The sequence below is a fragment of the Asterias amurensis genome, chromosome 15 (genome assembly GCF_032118995.1).
Source record: "Asterias amurensis chromosome 15, ASM3211899v1".
Taxonomy (NCBI): Eukaryota; Metazoa; Echinodermata; class Asteroidea; order Forcipulatida; family Asteriidae; genus Asterias; species Asterias amurensis.
In genome coordinates this window covers 2,610,457-2,625,451 of record NC_092662.1, presented here as the reverse complement: position 1 = coordinate 2,625,451, position 14,995 = coordinate 2,610,457, and positions in this window count along the sequence as shown.

The following is a 14,995-nucleotide window of genomic DNA, read 5'->3' as shown; positions in this document are numbered from 1 at the left end:
GTTTTGGATTGTTTGATATAGAATAATTTAAAGCACTGACCGACAACTTGTTTTTGGTTACTGCTGAAGAAAACACTAAGTCCACGAGAACGTAGTTTTGAGCAAAAAGAAGTTATTGGGCAAAAATTGTGCAATTTCTTGAGGGAAAAGGGGTTGTAAAAAAAAAATAAAAAAACGGGACAGGAATGACAATGGGTTTATTTTGGATTGTTTTGTCTTGAATGGTTTATAGCACTGATTTACATTTGTTTCAGTTTACTTAAAGGGAAGGTACACGTTTGGTAAATTACTCAAACAAAATATTAACTTATAAACTGACTTGAAAACGAGCATTGGAGAGCTGTTGGTAAAAACATTGTAGGAAACGACTGCGTTACTTTTTAATGTATCAAATGTGTTCCTCATATTTTAATAATATTGTCCAGCATTTAAATGTCTTTTTAAGCACGAGATCGAAGACGATTTCTACGGTATACTTAGAAGGTTACTTTTTAAAAGAAGGTATTTATGATTGTGCAAGTTTAGGGGGAAAGGAGTTGTAAAAAAAAAAAAAAAAAAAAGTCAAGATCGAACAAGTTTGTGTGATTTGGCAATTTTTTGTCCTCCGATGTTCAACGGCGCAGCGGGGAGGGAAATATTTCCATCCTTGGGCGTTTTATTACTCATTGATTTTACAATTTTCGGGACAATTTTTAGGCCTATATTAATTTTTCTGTCTCTGGCGAGTCAATATAATAATCAATATCTTGACTGTGTAAAATAGTGAAAAAGCGTAAAAACATGAGTACCCAAGGTAAAAATATTACCATGGTAACATTACAACTTGGTCACGTTTTACATGTGTTGCCCCGCGGGTAGGATTAAGTCAAACCCATCAAGTTTGAAAAAAAAAAATAATAATTCAGAGGAGTCAAATTAAAAGTTATTTAACGCGCTGTTCTAACTATTTCAATAATTTGTAGACCATCTTGTGGATTTATAGTTTATACTACTGATATACTTAAGCCTATAGCTAAAGCACATTATCAGACAGTTTTGAAGATTCTATTTGAATATTAAAGACGCACTGTGACAATAGCCTAGATAATGTTTCAATCATTTATATGTCAATTAAAGGCAGTGGACACTATTAGTAATTACTCAAAATAATTATCAGCATAAAATCTCACTTGGTAACGAGTAATGAGGAGAGGTTGGTAGTATAAAACACTGCGTGAAACGGCTCCCTCTGAAGTAATTTAGTTTTCGAGAAAGAAGTTATTTTCCACAAATTTGATTTCGAGACCTCAAGTTTAGAATTTGAGGTCCCGAAATCAAGCATAATGAAAGCACACAACTTCGTCTGACAAGGGTTCTTGTTTTTTCATAGGTATCTCGCAACTTCGAAAAGCATTTGAGCTGCAATTTCAACAGGTTTGTTATTTTATGCATATGTTGAGATACAAAGTGATAAGACTTGTCTTCGACAATTACCATTAGTGTCCACTGTCTTTAATTGTAGATATAGTTTATACTTCTTATAAACTAAAGCCTATAACTATAGCACATTATTAAAAAAATGCCATAAAAATTGTTTCAGAATATAGGCCTATAGCAACAGTTAAGACACGCACTGACTGTGGCACCAGTCTAAAACATGTTTCATTAACTCAACGTCCTTCAAATTACAGGGCAAGTTGTGAATATAGTTTATACTTCTGATAAACTATATTCTCCTAGAATACCACATTAGCACATCCATACTATTACTTTTGAACAAAAATATTTATCACCTAGGATCATCAACGTCGTTCATCTGAAATTACTAATAAACATATTAAAAACAAATATTTTGAAATAAGAAAGATCAAACATTCGAAAGTGAAAGAGAACGATGAACAAGAAAGGGAAAGAAAGCACTAAAAACCCGTGTCAAGAACTCAAAGCTTTGTGTTTATTTTATTGACTTAACAAGAAAACACTAAAAGATCATCCTTTGCTTTAACTTTCTTTTGAACAACGGTGTGGGCTCAGAATTGTAATCATAAAGTGTGCATATCTTTTATAAAGGAAAGGAGGGAATGTAATTTCCATGGTAAATTTCCCACAGGATTTGCGTGTGTAAGTTGCAGACAACAGTTCCTATTTTAAGTGAATTGATTTTTGGCGCTCAAAGTGCATCACGCACAAATGGGAGATAATGTTCAAAGTGTGCAAAGGCCTATGTCGAAGTTTGGTTCCCTGATGCTAGCGACGCTTACCGTAGAGTATTCGTAATAGGACACCGTCTATGTTCTTCGTTTTGTATTTATATATTTATTTGTTTTTCAAATCCACCTTTGTTTGGTGCTTTGGGAAAAAGTGTTTGGGGGGGGGGGGGGGGCTGTTATAGTAAAGTAACGTGATCATGGAAAAAGATATCATTTCTTATGGCCCACAATTTGAATCTTGTCAAATTGTGTATTCCGGATTTTTCGGCGATTCTCAAAAACGCGACAGTTTTTGTCAAAGAATACATTTGGTTTGTTTTAAAGAAGCTGGTATATTGTTTGAAATATTTTTTTTTATATTTGGCATTATTTTTAGCATTTTAGCAACCGTTTATAGTGTACCCCAATTGATAACAACTGAGGGAACATTACAGAGAAACCCCAAGGTTCTTACGTATGATAAGGGTGTTGCTCTCTGTGCTATTTTTTTATTTTTTATTTTTTTTAGTCCATTCTATGGTTTTTGTTTTTAAAATGTTATCCCTTCCTCGTATTGCTACGGTGTTTTGTTGGGTGTGCAGTTTTTTTCTCAATAATCTGGTTTTGCTGGTGTTTTAACGCTTTGTTGTGTGTGATTTTGTAATGTTTCAGTGCAATCTCCTTTGTATTGTATAATTATATTTTTATCGTTGCCAGGGGTCTAGTTTTACACATCTTTTGATGACAGTTTTTAAACTTTTGTTTTAAAGACAGTGAACACTATTGGTAATTGTCAAAGACCAGTCTGTTCACTTTGTGTATCTCAACATATGCATAAAATAACAAACCTGTGAAAACTTGAGCTCAATCGGTTGTCGAAGTTGCGAGATATTAATGAAAGAAAAAAACACCCTGGTCACACAAAGTTGTGTGCTTTCAGATGCTTGATTTCGAGACCTCAAATTCTAAACTTGAGGTCTCGAAATCAAATTTGTGGAAAATTACTTCTTTCTCGAAAACTATGGCACTTTAGAGGGAGTCGTTTCTCACACAGTTTTATACCATCAACCTCTCTCCATTGCTCGTAATCAAGAAAGGTTTTATGATAATAATTATTTTGAGTAATTACCAATAGTGTCCACTGCCTTTAACCTTGACATCCCCTATACAACTTGTAACTATTGTGTATGTCTCAAGATTTAAAATAAAAATAAACAAATAAGACATTTGTCTAACTCTACGGGAAATCTCGAAGTAGGCTTTAAGGGCAAGTTACTGGTGTAAGTATAGACAAAATGAAAAAGCCCTTCCCCTTCCATTATTAACCATCTAGCCACGCCCCTCTCCACTCTAACCCGAGCAAACTAATACAGTAATCAATGCGCTGTAATTTTATTGGGCAATATATTTTGGTTTATCAGAGCAGAGCAGCGTAATAAAACAGATCTATAATAAAAAAAAAACAAATAAAAAAAAAACTATATCCCTGGTATAAACTAAATCAGTTAATGTCTCCAACCATCAACTTCCTGTGTAATTCTGGCAGATAAAAACTCAGTCAGGTACGCGTGACAACTATCCTCTTTAAAAACAAATGAGAGGGATCTTTAAAAAAAAAAGTTTGTTGGATTCACTCTATAGTTGAATAAAGATATGGTCATTCAGAAGTCAGTTAAGTGTGTGTGAAATACGATGTACCTGTGATCACCGGAGAAGTCAATAATTTTTAATAAAATATCACTTACATACAGGAAGCAACGTGCATTAGCGATGGTGGCACTTGAGTAAATGGAGACCGAGAAGAAGCGAGAGTGGCGACCACCGAGAAAAAAATTGACGGGGGAACAAGCTTCGTTACACCGGGGGATAACCTCCACCGGTACACGCTAATTACCGGAGTTTCCGAAGCCTCGACTGGTATCGAATGGTCGGTTTTTGTTCTTTTTTTTCTGTTATCGATGTAGAGGAGGAGATTGTTTTTCAGGTAGATGATCCGAGAGGTTCTGCTTTTGAGAAATTAGAGGCAATTTATCAGGAATAATTAGTGTAATCAAGCCTCGTAATACACACTTTCCAAGTCACAAACTTTTGCTGTTGTGCGTGTCTTTTTTTATTTTTTTATTTTTTTTAAATGGTACAGACACAAGGTCAAAATGGCCACTCAATGTGATATGCTACTGGAAAGATAAGTACAGTTTAAAGAGACTGAAAATGTGTCTGTTCACATTCCTCTCTTAACTTCGAATAGATTCCAAGATCGTGGTGCGAAATAGACCTCTCTGGACAAGTCGTTAAATGTCTGTCGCGGTGATAGCGTTTTGACTCTATTCCGAATCTCCCGCGATTCAAGTCGGAAACCAGCGGTTCGCGCGAGAGCATACTCCATAGCAGAAACGTGAATCATTACAACATCGCCACAACTCGCCATCGCCACAACTCGACCTCACCACGGCAGACCGCTAACGCCGTTTCCACAAGTCTAGGTGCGAAGACAGGAACTACACTTTATTTTTCCGGTTGTGCTTGGGATCGAGTGTAGCTTATCTTCAAGGGTGGGGCCGGGGGGTGGGGGTCCTTAACAAGTCCCGGGCAGAATTCACCGGCGGATTCCGAAGCCCATGGGATCAGGATCTCACCCCTTTCCGGGTCTGTGTCCAGTATGGACATTTTTTAAAGAGAAACATAAATTCCTACCTTCAGCTTCCCGAATAATTTTTTCGCATAAAGCCCCTTTCACATGAGAGCAGTTTAGCAAGGGTCCCATGCTTAATTGTAGCATGGTTGTAAAATTTTACAAAATATACCTCGTGTGACAACATATTTTTTGCTGTCCAAGTTCTTTTGCAAAATCTTTTCAAACATTGTTGTTTCTTTTTAGCCTGGTTTGTGGGCAAATCTGCATTCATGTTTTTTAAAGTATTTCCCGGAAATTGTGTCAAACTCACGCGAGAATCTGAGATGCCATTTAAAAAAAAACCAGTTTAGTGTCAGCTTGACCTAGAAATTGGAAAATTGTAACGCTGGATGATTTCTTTTGTAAAGAGTGAAATACACATCCACTGTCAACACTGACAGTGTGCTGTACACATCGAATTGGCCAACCCCGCTATCAACAGCGGCCTCAACGGTACATCAAGGACAATGCAACTATCTTTTCTGAGTCGTTGTCTTTGTGGCCATTTGATGACTGTGGTTTTGTTTATGGTCTGTGGCTTCGGATAGTTTAGTTGAACTTGCTCATAAAATTTCAGTTCCGACATTGATGGTGGTTGTCACAGTAAGCTATGGTTATAGATTGCAATAGTTTTCAGCTGTATTTTTATTATGACAAAAGGAAATCCAAGTAATTATTTACTTACTTATTTTAATTAGATGTAAAATTTGCATCGGGGATAAAGCATATAATTATAGGGATAAATCAAACAACAGTCTTCCCGCGTTATGTAAATAGCAACAAATAAGTAAATACAATTACAAATGTATACATGTGTAGATACAGAATTCCCCCCCCCCTGGAAATGAAGAAGAAACAACGAAGAAATTAAGATAGATCTATTTAAAACATATCTATTGACATGTGGCGCTTGTTTAATATACAACTGCCGGCAAATAGCTGATGAAAAATTGTACAATGATTTAAGATTGCACGTGACCCTTGTCCACTTTTCCATTTAACCTAACGAACACAAATCTGTCCCGGCTTGATCGGTCAAACACATTACAGTCACTAACGCATAAACTGAAAGGCAAGAGATGGACACTATTGGTACTCAAAATAATTGCTAGCATAAAAACTTGCTTGGTTAAACGAGCAATGGAGAGCTGTTGATAGTATAAAACATTGTGAGAGGAACGGCTCCCTTGAAGTTTTTGAGAAAGAGCTAATTTCAAACCCAAATATTAAAAAGACTTCAGGCCTGAAGCCTTTTATTGTGCATCTGATAGCACACTAACTTGTGGAACAAGGGTGTTTTTCTTTCATTATTCTCTTGCAACTTCGATGACCAATTGAGTCAAGATTTTCACAGGTTTTTTATTAAATGCATTTTGGTTGGATACACCAAGTGAGAAGACTGGTTTTGACAACATTACCGAAGGTTTTCAGTGCCTTTTAAACCTGAAACTAAATAATAATATGACAGATGTCCAGTGCAAGATGACACGGGGGGCAACGCGTTGTTGAGATGTGTATTTCCGACACACACTCGACACAATTATTCACTTGTACTTTTTTTGGCGTCAGTTTTGCGTTCCCCCTGCAACCAATGTCCTTTATATGCAATGCGATAACCTCTTCTAACCATTCAAAACTGGCTGTGTGAGTAATTCGCGTTGGTTAACCTGGGCCAGGAAGTGATTTGTTTTATTGGTTTGAAGCTGATTGGCGGGGGGGGGGGGGGGGGGGGGGTTGTTTAGGTGAGGAGTCCTCTCCACTGAAGATGGTGGAAGAAGGGCTATCCTATTCCAGCCACTTGAAGACATGGCAACGCATCTTCAGACCTTTGGTTAAACTGCACCAGGAAGTGGTTTTTTTTTTATTGTTTGAAAGCTGGTGAGATGGGATGGGGGGGGGGGGGAAGCGTTCAGGTACAAGGAGTCCCCTCTACTGAAGAAGATGCATGAAAGAGCTATCCTGTTCCCAACCACTTGAAGACATGGCAACGCATCTTCAGACATGTTTTTAACCCACATAGAGATGAGATGGTTACCGGGTGTGATTTATAAGTGGGATCTTGAAGTATCCTTTCTATCTTTCGAGAACTATTACATATCTGGTGTCGCACGACGATCTTGTTGTACTTAAAGGCATTGGAGAGGTTGGGTAATTATTGTGAAAAACCATTATTCGCATTTGGTGTACTATCCTAACATATACATTAAAGATGCTATGTCAGATTTTTGGCCGATTAGACCCCAACATTTGGATTTAAAATTCACTAGGTATTTTGATGGGGGTCGAGAAAGTTACAAGCTTTCATTTAAGCCATTGTTTAAAAAAGTCCGCCAATTATTAGTAGCAGTGAAATAAAGTGCTCAAAATTAGTTTTTGTCGGGATCCCGACAATAATTATATCACGTGACCAACTCTTATGTGTTTTATAAGAAACGTTTAACATTTGTCATGGTTCCTGACCACTAAAAGTGAAAAGTTAAACTTTTGTTTCATTAGAGCGGGGGATACTCTTTGAAATACCATTCACTAAAAAAAAATATTTGTTAATGTTTGTGGCAAAAAATCTGACATACCATCCAACAAAATCTGTGAAAATTTGGGCTCAATTGGTCATCAAAGTTGCAAGAAACTAATGACAGAAAAAACACCCTTAGTTGCAGACATTTGTGGGCTTTCAGATGCATGAGAAAGGCCGGCTTTAGGCTTGAAATCTTCATCAGATTCATTGCAAGAAGATTTTAAAGACTGCTCTGCAGCACACAGAAATTGATCGTGTACACCTTAAATAAAAATAGAAGAATTTTTTTTTTACATAAGTTTTTTTTTGTACTTGTGTTATCAAAACCCTGCAATGTTGTCCTTCCTTTTCACTATATGTATAAATGAACTGAATTATTGTTTGCATTGTATGGTGGTGTTTTATTTTTATGAAAGAATAAAAACATCAAAATAAACACTTAACATGATGGTTTTCCCTAAAATTACCAAATTAATGTTCACGTATAGCCAGTATGTTATGATTTATCATAAAAGCTTGTTTTATTGTTTACCATTAATTTATGCTTTCTGTTTCTGGGTTTTCGGTAGATAGTTTCATGTTAGAAAGAAAAACATAACTTAATAAATAAATGCTGTCAAGGTTTTGAACTAGTTTATACAAATTAAGATCACATGAGTGTGGAAGGTCGAATAACAAGTGTTTAATGTCAAACGTCGGTAGTTTATTATTGTAAAAAGTTTCATCTACAAAACTGAAGAAGAAAAACAAATTATTGCCTGACATCGACCAAAGCAGAGTCTTTCTCGAAGGCTAAAATGAAAAAGCCTTAAAAAAAAGACTCTGCAAAGGTCGAAACGTCGGGCCAATAACTATAAATTGCATTCCATGTAGGTTATTTTGCCTGATAAGCAGTTTGGTAATCGGTATACCTATTTTCTATGTTCTCATAGATCTTCAAAATCAGATGAGATCTTGAAGATTTAGTCTAGACACTTTTCCTATAGTTACTCAAAAAATATTAGCATGAGAACTTATTTGATAACCAGCAACGGACAGTTGTGGATACATTGTGAGAAACGACTCCCTTTGGAAACGTAGTCTTTCAGAATCAGTTTATTTCTCACTCAGATATTTCAATCTCTGTCTCTCCATGATAAATCAGTTTGACATTCAAGTATTGGATAAATATTATTCTTTCCAGAACTCATTTTCCTACCCACCCCTTCCTCTCGATTTATCTCAATTTTGTTTTCTTCTCAGAACAATAAAGGTTCCTCGACAAATGAATAAAACAGATCGATCGTCTGATTAAGGGATTTTGTTTCGTTCCTACGGGAAAATTAGTGTAACCTTCGGTGATGTATTTGTCGATTTTATGAGAAAATAATGGTCGCGGAATCCTTTTGTTGATAGGGGTTCGTAATTACGATATCTACTGACCCAATTGCATTTTTATTAATGACCATCGAGAACATCCCCCTCTGTTCACATTGCCCCGCCCCTCACAAGGGAGGTTACCCAAATAATGCTTTGGTAGAACATAGAGCTTTTGTAAATAATAGGAACGCAGATCTGGGACGCATTTTTTTCTGCAGTTTAGAATTGCTCATGCTTTTTTTTTTAAGGATTCCCTATTTGAATCGACTTACAAGACAAACATTTCCCCATTGAAAAGCACTACGACAGTGGCAATGTTTGATGTACAGAAAAAAATTCCTTCTGGTACGTGCTTCCTGACTTCCTTCTATTCAAACCAATGTAACTAAAACGAGGTTAGAAGGGGAAACAATATGGCCTATTTAGCACTGGTATGTTCTATACCACAACCAATGCTATTTTTTGTCATTGTTAAAAAAAAAGATCACAAAACAGGATCTGACTACATTTAACATGACTAGGCCTACACCAATTCAAATTTTGTTTGGGGGAGGGGGGGTAAAAAGTGATTTATTTTTGCGTGACCGCAGTACTTTGAAGTGAAATGATTCTCAAAATGCATTACTATCCGAAACTGCTGTATACTTCTTACCAAGTGAGTTTCCATTTACATACATTTTTTGGTCATTTCCAAACGTATGCAGACCCTTTAAAGAACGGGTACATTGGGGGGGGGGGCACGCCCACTGCCAAATATCGGGAATGGTAGAACACAGATCTCTAAGCTAAAACGGTTTAAACAACAACAAACTCTCACATCAGCCTATTAAGTGATAATTGTATATGACAAGATTTTAACAACAAAGTAAACACAAGCTTTCACAGGATAATAATTACCATGACTAAACATCAAGTCTAACTTTAAAATAGACTACTACTATGGGATTGGGAGCTCAGTTTCAAAGCGGCAAAGGCATTAAGACAGTAATTAAACACACAATCATAACGAGTGCTCTGGGTTTATTGGTTGCACGCAACTGTTACGAGTTCTGTGTAGAGAGCATTAACACTGGAATTACTGAAAGCGGAAGATGACGAATTTCAGTAAGCCAGATAATGTAATGACTATTATAAAGTTGACTCCTGTTAAAAGGGGATACATTTTTTCCCCTCTTCTTTAAAGGGAAGGTACACGTTTGGTAATTACTCAAAACAAATATTAACTTAAAAATTTACTTGGTAACGAGCAATGGAGAGCTGTTGATAGTATAAAACATTGTGGGAAACGACTTCCTCTTATGAAGTAACGTAGTTTTTTAGAAAGAGGTATTTTCTCACTAAAATAATAAAAGACTTCTAGCTAGAAGTCTTTTATTCTTATCTGAAAGCACAAAAATTCGTCCAACAAGGGTGTTTTTTCTTTCATCATTTTCTCGCAACTTCGATGACCGATTGAGCCCACATTTTCACAGGCTTGTTATTTTATGGTTATGATGGGATACACCAAGTGAGAACACTGGTCTTTGACAATTACCAAACGTGTACCTTCCCTTTTAAAGCAATGTGTTAGGTCCTGAAGACAATCAGGGCATCGAAACGTCGGGTTGTTTCAAAGCCCCCTTGCCATTAAAAAAAATGCAACTTGGTATTGTTTGATTCAAGTTGTTTACTTATTGAGAAAACCATTAAAACAATTATCAGGGGGTCGGTTTAGGGGCGATAAACCCTTATACTATGTTTTCCGGGTCATAATCATCGTGTGACAGGAAGTCCGGGCCCCCTTATCGCAAGTAGCACACGGGTTGCCCAGCGGCACATGACGGTGCCTGGGCCCATCAGAGGATACGCATCGTGTGTTACGGGCGGGAAACTCGCTCTCTGGTCATGTCAGAAAACTTATGTAGGTCGGGTTGACTCGGCTATCCCAATGTTCTATTGCCATTAATACGAGGTATGGTGGACACTATAAAGAGTGCACTGTTAGGCTTGAGTAAAATACAGACACATTTATACCCAAGCCTAACAGTTTTTTTTTGTCCACCATATCTCACGTGGCTTATGACCCTTTTCGAATCCACGGTTTCGGCTTTGGATTCAGCGTCAGGCTTCCGTCCTCTCGTCTGAAGCCCTGAACACTAGGCCTACAGCACGCACAACATTGTCATAACATAAAGCAGTACCAAGCTAGCCTGAGCCTAATCTGGAGGCGAAGCCGTGGTTTCGAAAAGGGCCTATACGAAGGGTTGGAAGAACCTCTTCGCCGTGTCATGACATGTGTTTAAAAAAAATCCGTATTTCTCGGCATCGAGAATTGATAATTGTTTTAATGTTTTCTCAAAAAGTAAAGCATTTCATGGACAAATATTTCAAGAAAAGTCTTTCATCACTACCTTCTGTAAACCCTGTAAGTTATTTGTAAATCTGTGGACTTTTGTTTTATGTACCGAAAGTGTCCAATGGCTTTAAGCAGGTGAATGGGTATTTGGGAAACTATAAAGCTATCCCTTTATTCTTGTTGGTCAATATCTATCAATATTCTCTAAATATTTACTAAAACTAATTTCATAGTTTATCACCCACCGGTCAGCCTAATAGCTTGCTACTTTCATACCCTTACAAAGTCTTATACACTTGAGGGACCTTGGTGAAAAAGAGATGAAAAATAATGAGGGTATGCCATTTAGGACAATGGTCATTCTGTGCTCACTCAGCCAATCATTGCTATTTCCATTCAGCCATCCTTGCATCAAATATTAACCTCAAGTATATCAATAAATACAGTATAGGGTCGGGCATTTTTAAAGGCACTGGACACCTTTGGTAATATTGTCAAAGACCAGTCTGTTCACTTGGTGTATCACAACATATGCATCAACCCAAATAACAAACCTGAGATATTTGAGCTCAATCGGTCGTCGAAGTTGCGAGAGAATAATGGAAGAAAAAATACCCTTGCTCGCACAAGTTGTGTGGTTTAATGCATGCTTGATTTCCAGATCTCAGCAGCTGAGGTATCGCAATCAATTCAAATATTTAAGTGAGCTGATAAATTACTTCTTTCTCGAAAACTACGTTACTTCAGAGAGGTCCGTTTCTCACAATGTTGTATACATCAACCTCTCTCCATTACTCGTTACCAAGTAAGTTTTTGTGCTAATAATTATTTTAAATACAAAAAATACCAATATATAGTGTCCAGTGCCTTTAAGGGAAAGCGATAAGTTAATTGCAAAATTTGTTTAATTTTCTGTGGTCGAGTTCTTGTATAAATAAGTTCCCTTTTTATAATCATTTTTAATTGCTTGTTGAAATACATGGGACGTCTCGTGGTTCATGATTATTTGAACTAAAGGAAATTACGCTTTCTAATCTCTTTGCAACTACCCTTTAAAATGTTCAGTTTTGTCAAGGACTCTGGGGCAATTACTTAGCAAGTTCCACAGTTTCCCTTAGCGCTTGAAGCAGTCATTAGTTTATTTTACAAATGGGACGGTACTTTTTCCTGAACAATTAAATATTCTATTCTTAGTGGTCCATCTTCACTATAACAAAATAATTGTTACAATTGAACACTATACTGCATTTTAGAGACAACTCTAAGTAGTTTTTTTTACTGTACATGTTGTTAAATCTAGCTTGTTTAGAGTTTTCACATGATCATGTTTAACCATAACCACAGTGGGCCTACTGCGGAGTGAAAAGTTTTTTCTCAGAATGCATTTTACTATCCAAAGCTTTTGCCGTTAATGTTCACAGTCATTATCAAACACAATTCAATCTCATAAACAAAATAAAGTTCATACGTTTAAAGACTCTGGACACTATTGGTAATTGTCAAAGACCAGTCTTCTCACTTGGTGTATCTCAACATATGCATAAAGTAACAAACCTGTGAACATTTGAGCTCAATCGGTCGAGAAAAACACCCTTGTCACACGAAGTTGTGTGCTTTCAGAAATTCAGATGCTTGATTTCGAGACCTCAAATTCTAAGTCTGAGTTCTCGAAATCAAATTCGAAACAGTGTTAAAGCGCTTTATAAGTGCATTTAAGTTAAGTTTTTAAGTTTAAGTTACTTCAGACGGAGCCGTTTCTCATCTCCACCTTACTCGTTACAAATGTTATGTGCTAATAATTATTTACAACTAGTGTCCACTGCCCTTAACGTACAGTTTAGAGTAATAATAGAAGTTCTTATATAGCGCATTTCACAATAAACCGTATCAATGCGCTTTACATTAGTCCCCTGGTCATTGGGCCAATAAACATCCCTTTAATCTTTCTCAGCTCCCATTTAGGGAGTATACAGCCCCGAGCTGCCGTGGCGCTCCAAAAGCTTTTCATTCACAATTTCAACCTCTACCCTCGCAGGTACCCATTTATACCCCTGGGTGAAGAGAAGCAATTATAGTAAAGTATCTTGCCCAAGGACACAAGTGTCACGACCGGGATTCGAACCCACACTCCGGTGAATTAGCACCAGAACTTGAATTCGATGCTCTAAACCACTCGGCCGCGACACTCTATAAAGTACAAACATATAGTAAATCTTGCGAGTAAGCAGCAACTAAACTTAGCTACAAATTAACATTTCACAGTTAATAACAATAAACAGTTTGTGGCAGCTTCAGTAATGCCTTTATAGATTGAGTATATAAAGCACTCTGTAACCCAAGCGCCTAAGAGTCGAAGGAGGCATTATTTATAGATACTGAATTTCGTCTTTAGTTTGTTTACCGAGTTTGATTAATCGATTAATTAGATTCTCCTTAAAGGCACTGGACACTTTTGGAAACGACTCATACGGAAAAAAAAACTTACTTGGTAACGAGCAATGGAGAGAGTTGATAATATAAAAACATTGTGAGAAACGGCTCCCTCTGGAGTAACGTAGTTTTTAAGAAAGTGATACTTTCACACTAAAACATTTGAACCTGAGAAAGACTTCAGGCCTCTTTTCAGGCATCTGAAAGCACACACGAAATAAATGTGTTACTCTCTGCAAATTCGATGACCAATTTAGTCCAAATATTCACTGATTTTTTATTTTATGCCCATGTTCGGATACACCAAGTGACTCGCAAAAAAATGGTGTACCCCGGCCGCTATTTTTTTCCCCCAAACGACATTGCACTGATTTGGTAAAAGAGCAAGCCAATTTCATTATGACGTAATTTTGACGGAAAGAGCTAATTTTGACGAAAAGGGAAACAAATATTGCAATGTCGTTTGAAAAAAAAAAATTCGCACCCCGGACTTGTGCCCCCAAAATTTTACCCAAGTCATGACGCTTGTTCTATCATGAAATTATGAAAAATAATTGGCTAATATATTTAACAATTTCTTGATCAAGAACCTTTAGTTATAATTTTTATGCGATCGGAGAAAAAAATGTTACGTAAGACTAGTAGCTGGCTGTAGGGGTGGACGAATTGTACACCTTATTCTCCCTTCCTGTGTTCGTCAAAATTGATTTACAAGTGCAGAGGACGGTGTCAAAGTGATTTACGCGATCCATCGCCAAATATTAAACCAGATTAAGTATTAGTAGGATGACTGCTTGCCCAACTGCAACTCGGAAATAAACACAACTAAATTATTACAACCGCACAACAATAATGACTAATTCAAATGTGTTTTTTTTCTTTTTCTTTAGATGTCGAATTGCTATGCAACGGTCGCATGCGTCTGTGGTAAGGACCGTAACGACAGCGGAAATTGGCCGAATGACCTGGAGCACGTGCTTGCCGGGGTCGCGTGTACTTTCCCCCCGCATGAAAAAGCAACTGTTTGCCCCAAAACACCGGTATCAGCGCAGAGAGGGTAGAGGCTTGCGTGCGATGGAAAAAAATACAATACAATTGTCAGTTAGAGTCACTAAATATAATTGCATTCGAAGAGGAGATACGAACACCGACTCTTTGTAAGTGAGTGGTTTTTTTCCCCATGACTTTTGACTTGCGGTTGGAGAATTCTGTGGGTATCAAACAACCAAACTTTGCAAAACACTGACTCAAATTCACGTGTTTGTATTTACTCTGTTAACATTTTAGCTGTTACACTTGTTCTTGTTATATAAATTAGCATGAAACAAATCTAATGTAATTCAAATTGTGGATGGGGGGATGACTAGGAGTAAATAGACGATACGAGCGAACGGGGCGATACGAGTTTACCCCCCCCCCCCAATAAAAAAACTTCACTTCGAAGTAATGTAGTTATGATAAAAATAAATCACTTTTTGTCCCCAATAATTCGAATCTGAGAAGCGTTACAG